A 13290-nucleotide genomic window follows, 5' to 3' on the forward strand; every position below is an offset into this window, starting at 1 on the left:
CTTACCTTGGACAACACCACCACCACAGAAGCAAAGGGTTCCTCGGTTTTAGTCCAAGGCCATCTAGACTAAAATTAGCCAACACTGACCTAGCGCTTTCGCCATGCCTGTCAAGGTCCTAAAGACCTGAGTCCTTAAGAGGTCCCTGTGAGATAGGTACAATTAGTATCCATGTTTTCCAGATAAGAAAGTAAGGCTCAGAGAGGTTAGGTAACTTTCCTAAGGTCACACAGCTATGAAGTGTGCAGCTGAGATTCAAACACAGGCAGCCTGGCTCTGAGGTCCTTTCTGTACGTTCCTGCCACATCCAGCTGACCTTTTGCTGTGGGTCAGAAGCCCCAGCAAGAGATAGAAATGGTGACTTGCATAATTGAAAGTGGCCAATAGGAAAAACTGTACTTTTCCCTTGAGAGCGTTTTATGTGGAGACGATGAAAAGTGGAGACGGGTTTGCCATAGGTTTTTCGTTTTTAATTCCCTCTGGGCAAGCAGATATAATGAGCTCGTAGGCTCTCCACATACTTCAGCAGCTGGCATGGAGACACAGAGGCCTGGTGAACCGTGAACGATTTTTAAAGTTGCTGCAACATGAATGTGCATCAATAATGGGGCAGTCAGATAAATCGCAGTACGTTTGCACAGCGGAACACTGCTCAACCATTAAAGGAACAGGCAGATCCATAATTGTCGGTGAGAGAAGATCGTCAAGATATAGTAAATGAAAAAACTAGAACTGAGTATAAAATCTCCCATTTTGTTAAAAGATAAAATAGGCCTGGCTGGCATGGCTCAGTGGTTGAGCATTGACCTATGGACCAGGAGATCACGGTTCAATTCCCGGTCGGGCCATATGCCCGGGTTGTGGACTCAGTCCCCAGTGTGGGGCGTGTAGGAGGCAGCCAATCAATGATTTTCTCTCATCATTGATGTTTCTCTCTCTCTCTCTCTCTCTCCCTCTCTCTCTCTCTCTCCCTTCCTCGCTGAACTCAATAAAAATATTTGTTTAAAAAAAAATTAAATAACAGGGCCATGCACAAAGCATTCCTAAAATGACACCACGATACTTGGTCATGGGTTGCTGGGGCCTGGGAATCTGCATTTGAGGGGAGGACTCAGTTTCCATTGGGTGTCTTTTTGTGCTGTTGGATTTCTTGCTCTGTGCTGGTGATAGTTTCCTGATTCTCTCTATATTTTTTGCTACAGATAATAATTTATGAAATGAGAGTCATTTAGAATTAGCTGTAAGTATCCAAGGAACAGAATGAATACCCATTTGCAAAATTAAAAATTAAACAAGTACCTAATTTGCATATTGTTAATCAGCTGAGAGGCCATATACAGGCAGATAATCACAACGGATTTGTGTGCCCAGAACAGGAGGTTTCCACCAGGGCCCCCAGATGGGCCTCAGGGGGTGTATGAACCCCTCAGTGGTGCACTAATTTTTGTTTATTATGGTCTGTGCATCTTCTAAGGGGATTATCCACCATTTTAATAGATTCTCAAACAGGATTATGAGTCACAAAAGTTTACCAGCCACTAGCCTAGAGCTCTGAGAAAGGTGGTGTTTGTGTAAAAGATTGTGCTATGCAGAACTTTAACAAGCATCAGAGAGGGACCTGCAGCGCTAAGGTAAACAGAGGGGGCGGGAGGGACTGACACGGGCACTGATGAGGTGCAGCCTGCCTGTGCCAGGGCACACCTGCCCAGGTGCACCGTGCCTGTCCCTCTGCCTGTCGGCCAGGACTGCACTAGTCTGGACGCAGCAGGACACTGGTCACAAGCAGCCCTGTTGAGGGAGGGCTTCGTTTTTCTCACCTGACAAGTCGTCCAGGGTGATGCTCTCACTCAGGGACCGCCTCCCTTGTCTCCTGCACAGCCGTCCATAGGGTGTGGCTTTGTCCCACTGCCAGGCCGGCATCACCCGGGGCTGGGACCATTATCCGGGCAGTAAGAAAAGGAGAGCAAAAAGGGTGTGGGGTCTGCCAGCTAAATCTCTCTTTTTACAAGGCAAAGGAGAACTTTCCTGGCCACCTATACCCAATAGAATTCCACTGTTTCATTAGCCAAAAATTCTTCAGTCACCTGGGAGCTTGCGGGTGGGAGCTCTATGCCCCTAGTTCCGTGGTCGGCAAACCATGGCTCGCGAGCCACATGTGGCTCTTTGGCCCCTTGAGTGTGGCTCTTCTACAAAATACCACATGCAGGCGCGCACATGCAGTGCGATTGAAACTTCGTGGCCCATGCGCAGAAGTCGGTATTTTGTGGAAGAGCCGTATTTTGTGGAAGAGCCAGTATTTTGTGGAAGAGCCACACTCAAGGGGCCAAAAAGCTGCATGTGGCTCGTGAGCCGCAGTTTGCCGAGCCGCAGTTTGCCGACCACTGCCCTAGTTGGTTGCAATGTAACCATGAACCAACTAGAATTCCTGTTAGGAGGAGGGGTAGGGGCCAGTGGAGATTGTGTGGCCCCAAGTGGCCCACACATGTGCGTGGGAGCGTGTGTCTGTGGGCCTATTTCTCTGCGGTGAGCTGGCAAGCATGGATTACTTGGTCGATTGGGCCTAAACACTGGCCTATCCGGTTACTGTGGAAGTGCAGCCAGGGTCCTAACGTGCAAACCTGCATCCACAGTGCCATTGGAATCAATGACAGATATAATCACGTGGTTTTAAACTCTTCACATGTAATTCTTGATACATGGCAAAGGAATCCTGGTGAAAGGAGAATGCATTTTCTTTTGGTTTTGTTGAGACACAATTGACATACAGCACTGTATACATTTAAGGTTCAAGGGTTTAATACATGTATAAGTGGAATGCAAAATGCATTTTAATAAAACCAACACGCAATAAAAGAATAAATGAAGCAGCCCCAGGGCGGGGTTCCCCTGGGGACACAGGCAAAGTCCCAACCTGAGCGGACTCAGGGCACCTCCATCATCAACAGGAAACCCCAGGAGCCTGGCCACAGAGCTGCTGCTCACGGCGTCCACGTGGAAACAATGGGCGGCCTTTCTCTGAGCTCTCTACCCAGATACCACGGGATTCCAGAGCGGTACAGATGGGTTTCTCCCAGCAGGGGGCCCGAGGCCGTCGGCTGCAGCAGCCAACGATCCGGTCACCAGGGAAGCCCTTCGATGGAAGACAGAGGGACCGGCAGTGACGAGATGTAGACTCCTGAACCACATGACAAAACAGGTCTGTAAATGCGCGACTGCCCATAGAAGCAATAGATCCCTCTTTCCACAGACTTTGTGTTGAATGAAGTAATGCTGACTTATATATAGGACACCAGCCAGGTCCTGGGTTACGCCGCTCCCATACCCCCACCCATCTCTGTCATACACGACCCAGACAGCCCACAGTCCCCCTGCACCCACTAACCTCCCCCCCCCCCCCCGAGAATTCCTTGGTCAAGCTGCCTTTTTCTCTGCAGCAGGTTTGGAGACGTTTGGCTGAGACGTTTTGGCCTTTCTCTGAAGGCCAAGAACCCTAGCAACATTTTGCCAGAAACTAAGTATGAACATAAACTGAACAGCATCCTCTTCCTTAGAAACTGCCCATCTTCTTTACATGAACTCCGAAGGTTTAATTTGAAAACCTTGTAATTTAAGGGGGAGGCTGCTGAGAAATATAGTCGTCACAGTTTCCCTCCTGTTTTCCACAACATCATGGTGTTCTAAGCGGGTGGATTTGTCTGCATCAGAATTTAACACACGAGGAAAAAATGATCAGGTGTGTCCTTGCAGAAGTACCCACAGACTAAGAAGAAGAGTGAGATTTTCTCCGTTTCCAAAAGAGAAAGCTCAAAATACCCAGAGAGCTACTCAGCCTTTTAGAGAGATAATTGTCAGGTGCGTTCGGATCGTACCTCCTCTCTCGTGGTTACACAGTCTTTGAAAAATCATCCCAAACCCCTTTGATTTATGGTTTCTATGCACCCCAAGGAATAACGGCAAGGTGACTCAGCAGCTGTAGTTTGGGGGAATATCAGCCCTTTCACTGAGTTCCCAAAGATGAAGTTCAACCCATGTTTCTCCACCATAAATATTCTTTGTTCATCCCAGCTCCGCAGTGTTTGAAGAGGTAGATTCGGGTAGACTGACTCCGTAGAGAGCCGTGGCGCCCTCTGTGACAGCTTGAAGCCATCCCCGGGTGAGCAGCATGAAAAATGAGAGCTATGCAGTGAAAAATGTAGGAGCTCTGAATGCGGTGGTGAGGTCAGCCCGCAGACGCCAACCGGTGTCTGGCACGGCTCTCCTCCTGCACCCCAGTTGCTGATAAGAGGGAGCCAGATGCCCTTATCTGCCCAGGCCGGGGAGGACCGAAACACGCCGTGGCAGCCTGGCCAGGACTGCCCCTTCGCAGAGACCTCCTTAAAGGCAGGATGAACAGAGACCTGAGAAATCACATCTGGGCTGCTCTCTGCTCCCTGACCCCTCCCTGTCACCAGGGCCCCTCTTTGGAGATGGTTCCCTCCATCCCAGCCCTTCCTGACCCGCTCCTGGGTAGCTTCTCCTCCAGCTCTTTCTAGGGGGGCCCTCGATCCCTGTCCGCTGTTAAACACCCCTAAGTTCTGGTGCCTTTCCTCCAGAGAGTTCCTCTCACTTCGTGGTTGCACCATATTTAATATGATTCTTTCCTGGACCCCTGCCTCCCCCTGGACACTCTGGGCTGCTGCCTGGTCTGGCTCTGCTCACCACTGCATCCCTGGTGGCCGGTGTAGCCAGCACAACAAACACCTGCCCTAGGAAGGGCAGGGAGGGGGAGGGAGGAGAAAGGATGAAAAAGGGGCAGGGGACAGGAGGGTCACCCAGATTCTCACAGGGAGGGTCTGGGCTGACAACCCCGCAGAGCTCCGAATGAAAGCCGAGCACATATTTGTTTTGCTGGCACTTTTATTATGTCCAAAATGCAAACAGCCAGCCATTGCCAGTCCTGAAGCGAGAATTTCCTCCCTGCTGCTCATTTATCGTTCTTAATGTCACTCTTCAGCAGCGTCTTCCATGGCGCTTAGAGGCGCTTAAAGGAACAAAACTGCCATCATATTTTACAAACCATTTCACACCCTGAGAGCTGAGAGCTGGATATATGGAAGGTTTCTGAAAACTGCCTGCAGGCGTCGGGTTCTAATATCATTACCTGTGGCTTTATAGCTCAGCTTTGTCAAAGGAGGGCTGCCACGGGCCCCCGGGAGCTCGTGGGAGCGCCTCTGGTCTTCTGGGCAAATGTAGGGCCTTGAACTGCACTGCCTGCCTCTGGCTCTGCCACAAATGCTTTCTGCTGCTGCCTTTTCCCTCTGAGTTACGCACTCAGATCTGGCGTTCAGTGAAGAAGGAGCAACATAAGGTCTAACCTCTGAGGAGTCGGCCTGAACCTCACATAAAGGGAAATAGTGGCGTTTTAGAGTGGCAAGTGGGAGTCCCGGGGGAGGCTGCTCAGACGCCAGGATGCAGCCGCGTCCCTGAATGAGCGTGGCCGCAGCCGGCCCGCTCCCTGCCTGCCTGCATCCCAGGACACCCCCTTCCACCCTGCAAGGTCCGATGTGATCTCAGCCGTGCTCACCACGCCCCCAGCACATAGGGGAGCAGCACCCGAGAGCCAGAGGGGGTGGGGGGGGGGAGAGAGAGAGAGAGAGAGAGAGAGAGAGAGAGAGAGAGAATAGGGTGGGCAGTTCCTGAAGAGCAGAGGCGTGGGTTTCACTGCCCTTCTCTCCAAACCTGTTCACTGCTCTTGAATAGTCCCCTTAGTTTTGAGTTCACACTCTCAGTGAAAGTGCTCTTATACCAACACCAGCCACTCAAGGGCTGTGACTGGAAGCTCCGAGCCCTCTGTGCGTGTTTATCGTGTGCTGCGCCTCGATGCTGCGCTGTGCGGGGAGCAGACAGGTCCTCTGGACTCACTGGTGGTTGGGGGCTGGGGACGTCTGTTTTCTTACCAGTTGGCTCTTTCGTTCTTCATTTGAAGGATTAAACTTCCTTTCAAAGTCTTTCGCGCCTATAGGGACTAGTTCCCTCTGCTACTCTGGTTTACTGTTGTTTTGTTTTTCTATTTTTTTCCAACCTTTTCTTCCTGCAAAGACAACACACGAAGAAATAATATAAGGAGTCACTGTCCCGGCTTCCTTAGGTGTCCCTCATACTCACCATAAAACGCTGATCCTATGTGTGTGCAAACTTCACCTTCATTCATTTAGTGAAAGAAACTGCCTTCATTCATTTAGTGAAAGAAGTTTCTAAACTGGGTAAATGATTTTTTTTTTTTTTTAATAAATGGGAAAGTTGGACTCTTGCTTCTAGCCATGAGGTGTAGCCAGTACTGAACTTGCCCATCTACCATGAACAACTAGAAAACTGGACAAAGTACAGGAAACAAATGTTTTTAGACATCGGACCAAGGTCATTGCCGGATTCTGAGAGAAGGAAAGCAAATCAGGTGAACTCCTCTGATGTCACCACATGCCCCGATTCTGGACCACAGCAAAGGGAGAGCAATTCCCAGCATTCCTCCTTGAGCCGAGGTCTCCTCGAGCTGAGGAGCTGAGATCGGGGGTCAGGGAGGCCAAGGAGAGTTGAGAGCTGAATATATGGAAGGTGGAATGAGCCACACAGAAGAACTGCCCTTTGAAAGCTTCCCCTCCCGTCTTGAGTCTTTGGCTGAAAACTGCACTGTGCATGCATAGGATCAACTCTCCAAGGTCAAGGAAAGAACCACTATTGGAATTTGTAAGTTTCACAATTTCCAGAGCTCACACAGTTCCCATCAGTCAAGTGGAGAGACCTTGTTGCATAAACAGAGCACGCAGAAAAGAACTCAGAAAGGTCAGGCTTTAGTCTTATACAAAACTAGCTCAACAATAAAAGCTAGCCTAAACCCGTCATTACAAAAAAACGTTAAAAACAAGACTCAAAAAGATCAATCTGATTAAAAATTAATTTAACCGCCTGCCAAAAAAAAAAAAAAAAAAAGAAAGAAAGCCCACAAAAACCCGCAATAGTATTAAAGGAAGACAACAAAATCTGGACACTCAAGAATGTAATATTCACAATGTCTAATATGCCATCAAAATTTACTAGACAGGTGAAGATGTGAAAGATGCAACATGAAGCTGGGGCCAAAACCAGTCATAGAGGCAGACCCAGGAAAGATACAGATGACAGAGAGATAATGGACTTAGCCAAGAAAGACTTTGTTTTCTAAAACGGTCTCCTACCCTCAAGAGTTTTAAGGATAACAAGAACCTAATGAGGAGAGAAATTGAAGGTAGAACCAAAGGAAACTGCTAAACTGGATAATATAATATCTGAAATAATAAAAATTCTTCATATCTTTGCCAATCCATGGGAACTGCCATGGCTTTTTAAAAAATATTTTAATATGAAAATAATTCAAACATACACAAAAATATAGAGAAGAGGATAATGAACTCCCAATATCCAGTCCCCGTTTCAATATTCCCCCTGTGTTCTTTGAGTTTCATCTGTCCTTCCAAAACTCTTTTTGTTTTTTCTGGGGCAATTAAAACAAATTTCAGATATCATATCATTTCACTCCCCAATACTCTAGTGTTCATCTCTAACAAATACGTGGCCAAAGCTTCAACGCATACACACAATGCCATCATCACACCCCAAAGATTAGCAATAATTTATTCCTACTGCCTGTTAACCAGTCCCTCCTCCGTTTTTCCTGATTGTCTCGGGAAGTTGGGATTGGCCATTTTGGTACAGTTGCTCCTCTCATCGCTTTTAGCTGATATGTCTCTTAATTCTCTTGCCTTCTCCTCTGGTTTCTCCAGGGCAGGTATTTGTTGGAAACAATCCAGTGATTTCCCAGGTCATTTGTCCGAGAGAATGTCTCACTTCATTGAGGAGTTCTTTATTTTTTATTTTATTTAAAAATAAAAATATATTTATATGTATATTTTATTGATTTCAGAGAGGAAGGGAAAGGTAGAGAGATAGAAACATAAATAATGAGAGAGAATCATTGATTGTCTGTCTCCTGCACACGCCCCACTGGGGATCAAGCCCGCAACCCGTGCATGTGCTCTAACAGGGAATCAAACCGTCACCTCCTGTTTCATAGGCCGATGCTCAACCACTGGGCCACTGAGAAGTTCTCTACATTTGTTCTAAGCCTCCTATTTCCTGTGGGTCCGTAGTTAGATCTAGAGCAAGCATTGCAAACTCGTGGCCGGTGGGCCGCATGCCTCGTTTATTTAAACTTGCGGCATGCCGGCTGCGAGTTTGGCATGCTTGATAGAGGCTCAATTAGGTTCAGGGTGGAGGTACAGTAATACTGCACAGGCAGTGCTGCGGCTTCCTGTTGTGGAGCTTCGACAGGCCCATGTCTGGGTGCCCCATCTTCGGTGACATTAAGATGATAGGGATCAGCTGTTGCCAGCCTGATCCACTCATTGTAATGTTCCCCACCAACAACCACCTAATGGCGTTAGCTCTCCCTTGGAGTTGTAATTTTAAAATGTCTTTGCCAACTCCATAGCTGATAAATTGGACCTATCTATTCTAGTTGGTCAGTGTTAACTTGTTACTTATTTCTCAAGTCACAGGATTCCTCTCCGATTCATCTGCCCACCTCCTTCCTTTCCAGGCCTCCTCACAGGGTCTCAGTCATCTCTGGTGCACTCCTAGTCGTGCCGGTCTCATCCAGCTCTGTGGATGGCTTGATGCAGAAACTACTGCATGCACAGCCCAGGAATTGTCTCCGCATTCCAGGCCACAGTCGGTACCAGGCCCGGGCCCTGACTCCAGCTCCCCACTGGAATGACTGCTTTGCATGGCAAGGTCAGCGATGTTTCTGAAGCCGCCGGCCCTACAAGAAAGTGGCCAGGGTCACCGTGAAAACTCCATGGACAGGCTGCACAGCCCCCAATGGCACACCCTTTCTCTACCGTGGCCGGGGCTGCAGAATGGGAGAAGGTTAGGGCAGCAGTAAGTCCGCTCAATCCTAGTCACTTTTCAATGTCCGGGTCCTCTTCCTAAGACACCCGAGTCCGTGTGGGCTAAGCCACGCGCAGTTTGTGGCACAGACACTGCTCTCCCTGCCACGTGGGGTCATTGGCTTTGGGCCACTCTGTGCTTGTCCACTCTCCCTCCCCTCAGACTGAGTTATTTCCCAGGAAGAGCCAAAGGCTGGAAACAAATCCTCCTCAGTGGGGTCAGCCCAGAGGCCACAGAGACACGCCCAGGTCTGCCTGAATCTCAGGATGAGCACAGGTCAGCCTGGCCCGCGGGAACCTGCCCCGCCTGCCCAGTAACAGAAAGCAATGAGTCGTACCCTCGGAGAGGGGCAGGGTGCCCCCAAAGAATGTTTTTCCAAAAGATGCTTTTTTGAAGGCAAACAATGTAAGGACTGTTTTCATAATCCAGGTATCTCTGTGAAAATGTTGAAAATCTCCCTAGGAATTCCTCAGGCAAGGCCGACCTGAGAAACGCCGTGGACAGCTGCCCAGCCAGCCCTCCGGGACCACGCAGGACACCCACAGGCACACCTTTCCGTCCCCGCCCCCCATGAGAGACTCCCTGGAGCCACAGGCACTGATCAAGGACATGCTTTGGAGTTCGGTGTATTTTTTTTTTTAATAGTTTATTGATTTTAGAGAGAAAGGAAGGCGGGGGGGCGGGGGGAGGTTGGTGGAAGTGGGGGGTGGCGATTCAGGAATGATGTCCTTCAGGAGGGAGAAGGAATGTGACCCAGGATCAGACGAGTTTCCCTGTTTGGAGCAAACAAGTTCTTCCCCTCCCAGGGCCCCTGCCCAGGAGCTGAGCCGCCTGACCAGCATTGTCTTCAGCAAGAGGCACGCCGGTGCCAGGAGTTACCACGTCAGCACTGCACACACGCAGCCCAGCTTACCAGCCACCCACTCCACCCAGGAGGCAGCTTCCCACCCGGAGGGGTTTGAAAAGCCACAGACCCACCTGTCCCCTCCACCTGCCCCAGACTCCCCAGCATCCTGCCTGTGTCCCATTCTCCTGGGAGAGGAAGGCGCCCTCTTTTCCAAACGGGCTCAGGTGGCATGAGTTAAGCCACTGCCCGTTTGAGGGCGGTGCCCCCTGTCTGCCAAGGGCCCCGAGGCTCCCTGGGCCTGCTCAGATGCACCTGCCTCTTCCCCTTCACGGACCGAGCTCAGACAGCTGGGCACACATGCTGCACCGGGAGCTTCCTTCCTGGCCAACTGTGGAAACCACAGGTAGGATTTCCAGCTCAGCTCCAATGCTGCCTCCCCTGCCGCCCCTCCCACCTCTCCCCTGCTGCCCGTGTCTCCCGAGGACTCAGTCACATCCAGTCACTTCTGTGCCCAAAGCAGCCAGGCTCCCAAAGGCCTCTACCGCCCTCCCAGGCCACAGGGCCCTGACACTCCGGAACAGTGGTTCTCAACCTCCTGGCCCTTTAAATACAGTTCCTCATGTTGTGACCCAACCATAAAATTATTTTCGTTGCAACTTCATAACTGTAATGTTGCTACTGTTATGAATGGTAATGTAAATAGTTGATATGCAGGATGGTCTTAGGCGACCCCTGTGAAAGGGTCATTCGACCGCCAGAGGGGTCGCGACCCACAGGTTGAGAACAGCTGCTCCGAAGGGTGAGGGCCAGGAATCGCTCCCAACCCCAGTCAAACCCATGCCTCCAAGTTGAGCCCGAGGGACACACTGTTTCACTTTCCTGGAAAACTCCGTGGTTTCTCCAAAAAGTGGACTTCCCCATTGTGGGGAGGCTCTTCACCCTGTGGCTGGACACTGATTCCTCCAACAACTTCTGGAACATTCCTGGGAACGCCCTCCTCAACACCTCCTTCCTCCCTCCTCCATGGAGCCTCCACAGTGGGGACTGACCCCTCTCCCTCAGGTCTCACCAGCCATGCCAGTCAGTCCTGATGCTGGGGCCAGGTAGGCCTCCATCCATTCCCTCTGCTTGCCCCCTCGTCCCAGGCCCAGGCCCCATTCCCATCCCACCCCTCTGGTGCACTTGCCTCACCCCAGCCCCCTGCAGCCTCGCTGCACCATCTCACAAACGGGAGGAGAGGACACCTCAGGGCTCCCTGGGGAGCTGGGGCAGGAGAGGGAGGGGCTGGTTGAGGTCACTTCCTCCCGGTGGCATTGCCCACTCTCTGCCTCCCACCCTAGAGCCTTTCCCACGGCCAGGGAGGCAGGAAGACGGGGTGGGACCTGGTGTGCTTGGTGTCTATTCATCATCTGGATAGCAGCAAGAACAAGGGGTGAGGGCCACACGACCACACACTGCATTTCCCAGCGTTCACCAGCTGTGCCGGAGGGGGCTGAGGAATGAGGGCCGGTCTTGGGAGCCGAGATCTCTCCCTGCCCTATCCTGGGGCAGGAGGGCCTCCAACAGGAGGGCGGTGGACAGAGGGTGGAGGGATGGAAACATCTGTGGACCCTCAGACTCAGGGCCGATCCTCCCTTCAAGAATGTTCAGATACCGAGCTGCTCTTGGCATAGGCATACCTCTGCTTTCGTGGCCGCGTCAAAATAAAAGATGGGTTTCCTCGGCAACCAAGGAAACAACTCGAGAGAACAGTTATATTGTTTTGAAATGTTTTGAAACCTTATCAATGGTTTCCAGGGAAACCCAGGCTTTCCTAGGTAACTCTAAGAAGAGGCACAGGGGAGCAGGTCTGAACTCACAGTATGCAAGCACGCAGCCATTTGTGAAGGCAGAGTATCGAGTTCACTCACATCTGACATTTAACGTTCGGGCCTGTTCAGTCTGACATCCAGTGACTCCTTGGGGAGGTCAGCATTACCTGGTTCACAATTTCAGACATCACACAACGTTTTAAAAATTATGGCACTTGTGAATCCCATGAGAATTGAAAGTTTAATTGATATTATGAAATACACTTTGGGGAAAGCCAGATTTAAAGGACCAACTCAGCGGCCAAATTTCAGTCAGAGCAGCTTGTCAGTCAAACGGCAGCTGTGTCCGCAGAAGCAGCGATGGGACCGCCAATGAATCCGGGAAAGGTGGCCCAAGCCCTCCCCGTGTCCCACCAGGCCGTCCTCACCGTGGCTCCGTCTCACCATCACTGCTCCCCACTTACACTCAGAAAAGCGTCCGGCAAGCCTGCCTTCCCAGTGGGTGCTGACTTTTCATTCTCTCTGGCATCCGCTGAGGTCGCCAAGTGCCTCTGCCTCCCTTCAGCAGCGAGTTCCTTTCCTTCCTCAGCTGGTTCGTGATCGCCTCTCAGGACCCGCTTCCGCCTCTGAAAGTCACCTTCGCCCTTGCCTGCTGTGGCTGCACAGGAAGTCCTGGCTCTGAATACTGCTCCAAAGAGCAGCAAGGGAACAGCCGACGGCCACCATCCTCTACGTCCAGTCAGCCCTACATCACCACATCGCTTAGGAACATCTTGTTTAATTAAAACGTGCATTTTAATTTCCTGAGTGATATTTTTCACTGTCTCCGTGCTGTGCACATGCTTTATATGGCATCAAACACAACGGACCGCAGGCAGGAACAGATGGGTCTCACTCTGTGTCAAACTGATATCACAGCACACAGAAAAATAACAGCTAATTTGAGCTTGAAAAGGTTACTCAGACCATACTGCCTCCAGTGGGATATATTTTTAAAGACAAAGAAATGTTGAAATGTACATAATAGGTTTGTTTTCAGTAGTGATATGGGTGCAGTGATAATAAGACTGTTTCATGCGTATTCTCTTGCACATGAGTCACTATACAAATGTCGGAAGCCCAGATTCTTGCTGTGGGAGGAGGTAGTCCCACAGGAGGCATGGGGCTGTGAGGACAAGCTCCCTGATGTTGGCTTGGAGGTGAAGGCATCGTCAGTATGAACTCATGATGTTTTGAAAAACATATTTAAATCTCTGTCCATTGAGGAGTTGAAGGAACAATGACATCGACTGTCATGAGCACACAGAGCACCCAGACCTTGGTTTCTAAATACCTTTCGCCACCAGAGGGAAAGGTGGCTGACCCAGGCCTGGAGCGGGGAGGGTCCAAGGCCAGCCTGGGACACCCAACAGTGCCAGGAAGAAGGATGTGCCCAGAGACTAATGGGGGCATTCAAGTAGCTGCTACTCACAAGTGACGAAAGCCGAGTCAGGTTGGCATTCGGCTCCCAGGACTGCCGTGACCGATGGCCACAAACCACCCGGCTGAAATAGCAGCCGTTTCTTCCTTCATGCTCCGAAGGGCAAATCTAAATTCCAGCTGTCAATAGGGCCAGGCTCCCCCTGAAAGCTCTAGGGGAGGGTCCTTCCTGCCTCTTCCTGCCTCGGTGGC

At 50.6% G+C, this 13290-nt stretch overlaps 1 long non-coding RNA gene across 2 annotated transcripts; it reads left to right on the top strand.

The window, feature by feature from the left end:
* The first annotated feature begins 7993 nt into the window (after window positions 1–7993).
* LOC118662123 lies at window positions 7994–12418 on the top strand. Of its 2 annotated transcripts, XR_004969596.1 has the most exons (4): window positions 7994–8952; window positions 9424–9580; window positions 9768–10211; window positions 12209–12418. It is a non-coding gene; the product is annotated as an uncharacterized LOC118662123 (long non-coding RNA). The 2 variants fall into 2 exon arrangements; XR_004969595.1 differs by having other exon boundaries at window positions 7994–9580.
* The last annotated feature ends 872 nt before the right edge of the window (window positions 12419–13290 follow it).

Source organism: Myotis myotis, unplaced genomic scaffold (assembly GCF_014108235.1).
Source record: "Myotis myotis isolate mMyoMyo1 unplaced genomic scaffold, mMyoMyo1.p scaffold_m19_p_8, whole genome shotgun sequence".
Taxonomy (NCBI): domain Eukaryota; kingdom Metazoa; phylum Chordata; class Mammalia; order Chiroptera; family Vespertilionidae; genus Myotis; species Myotis myotis.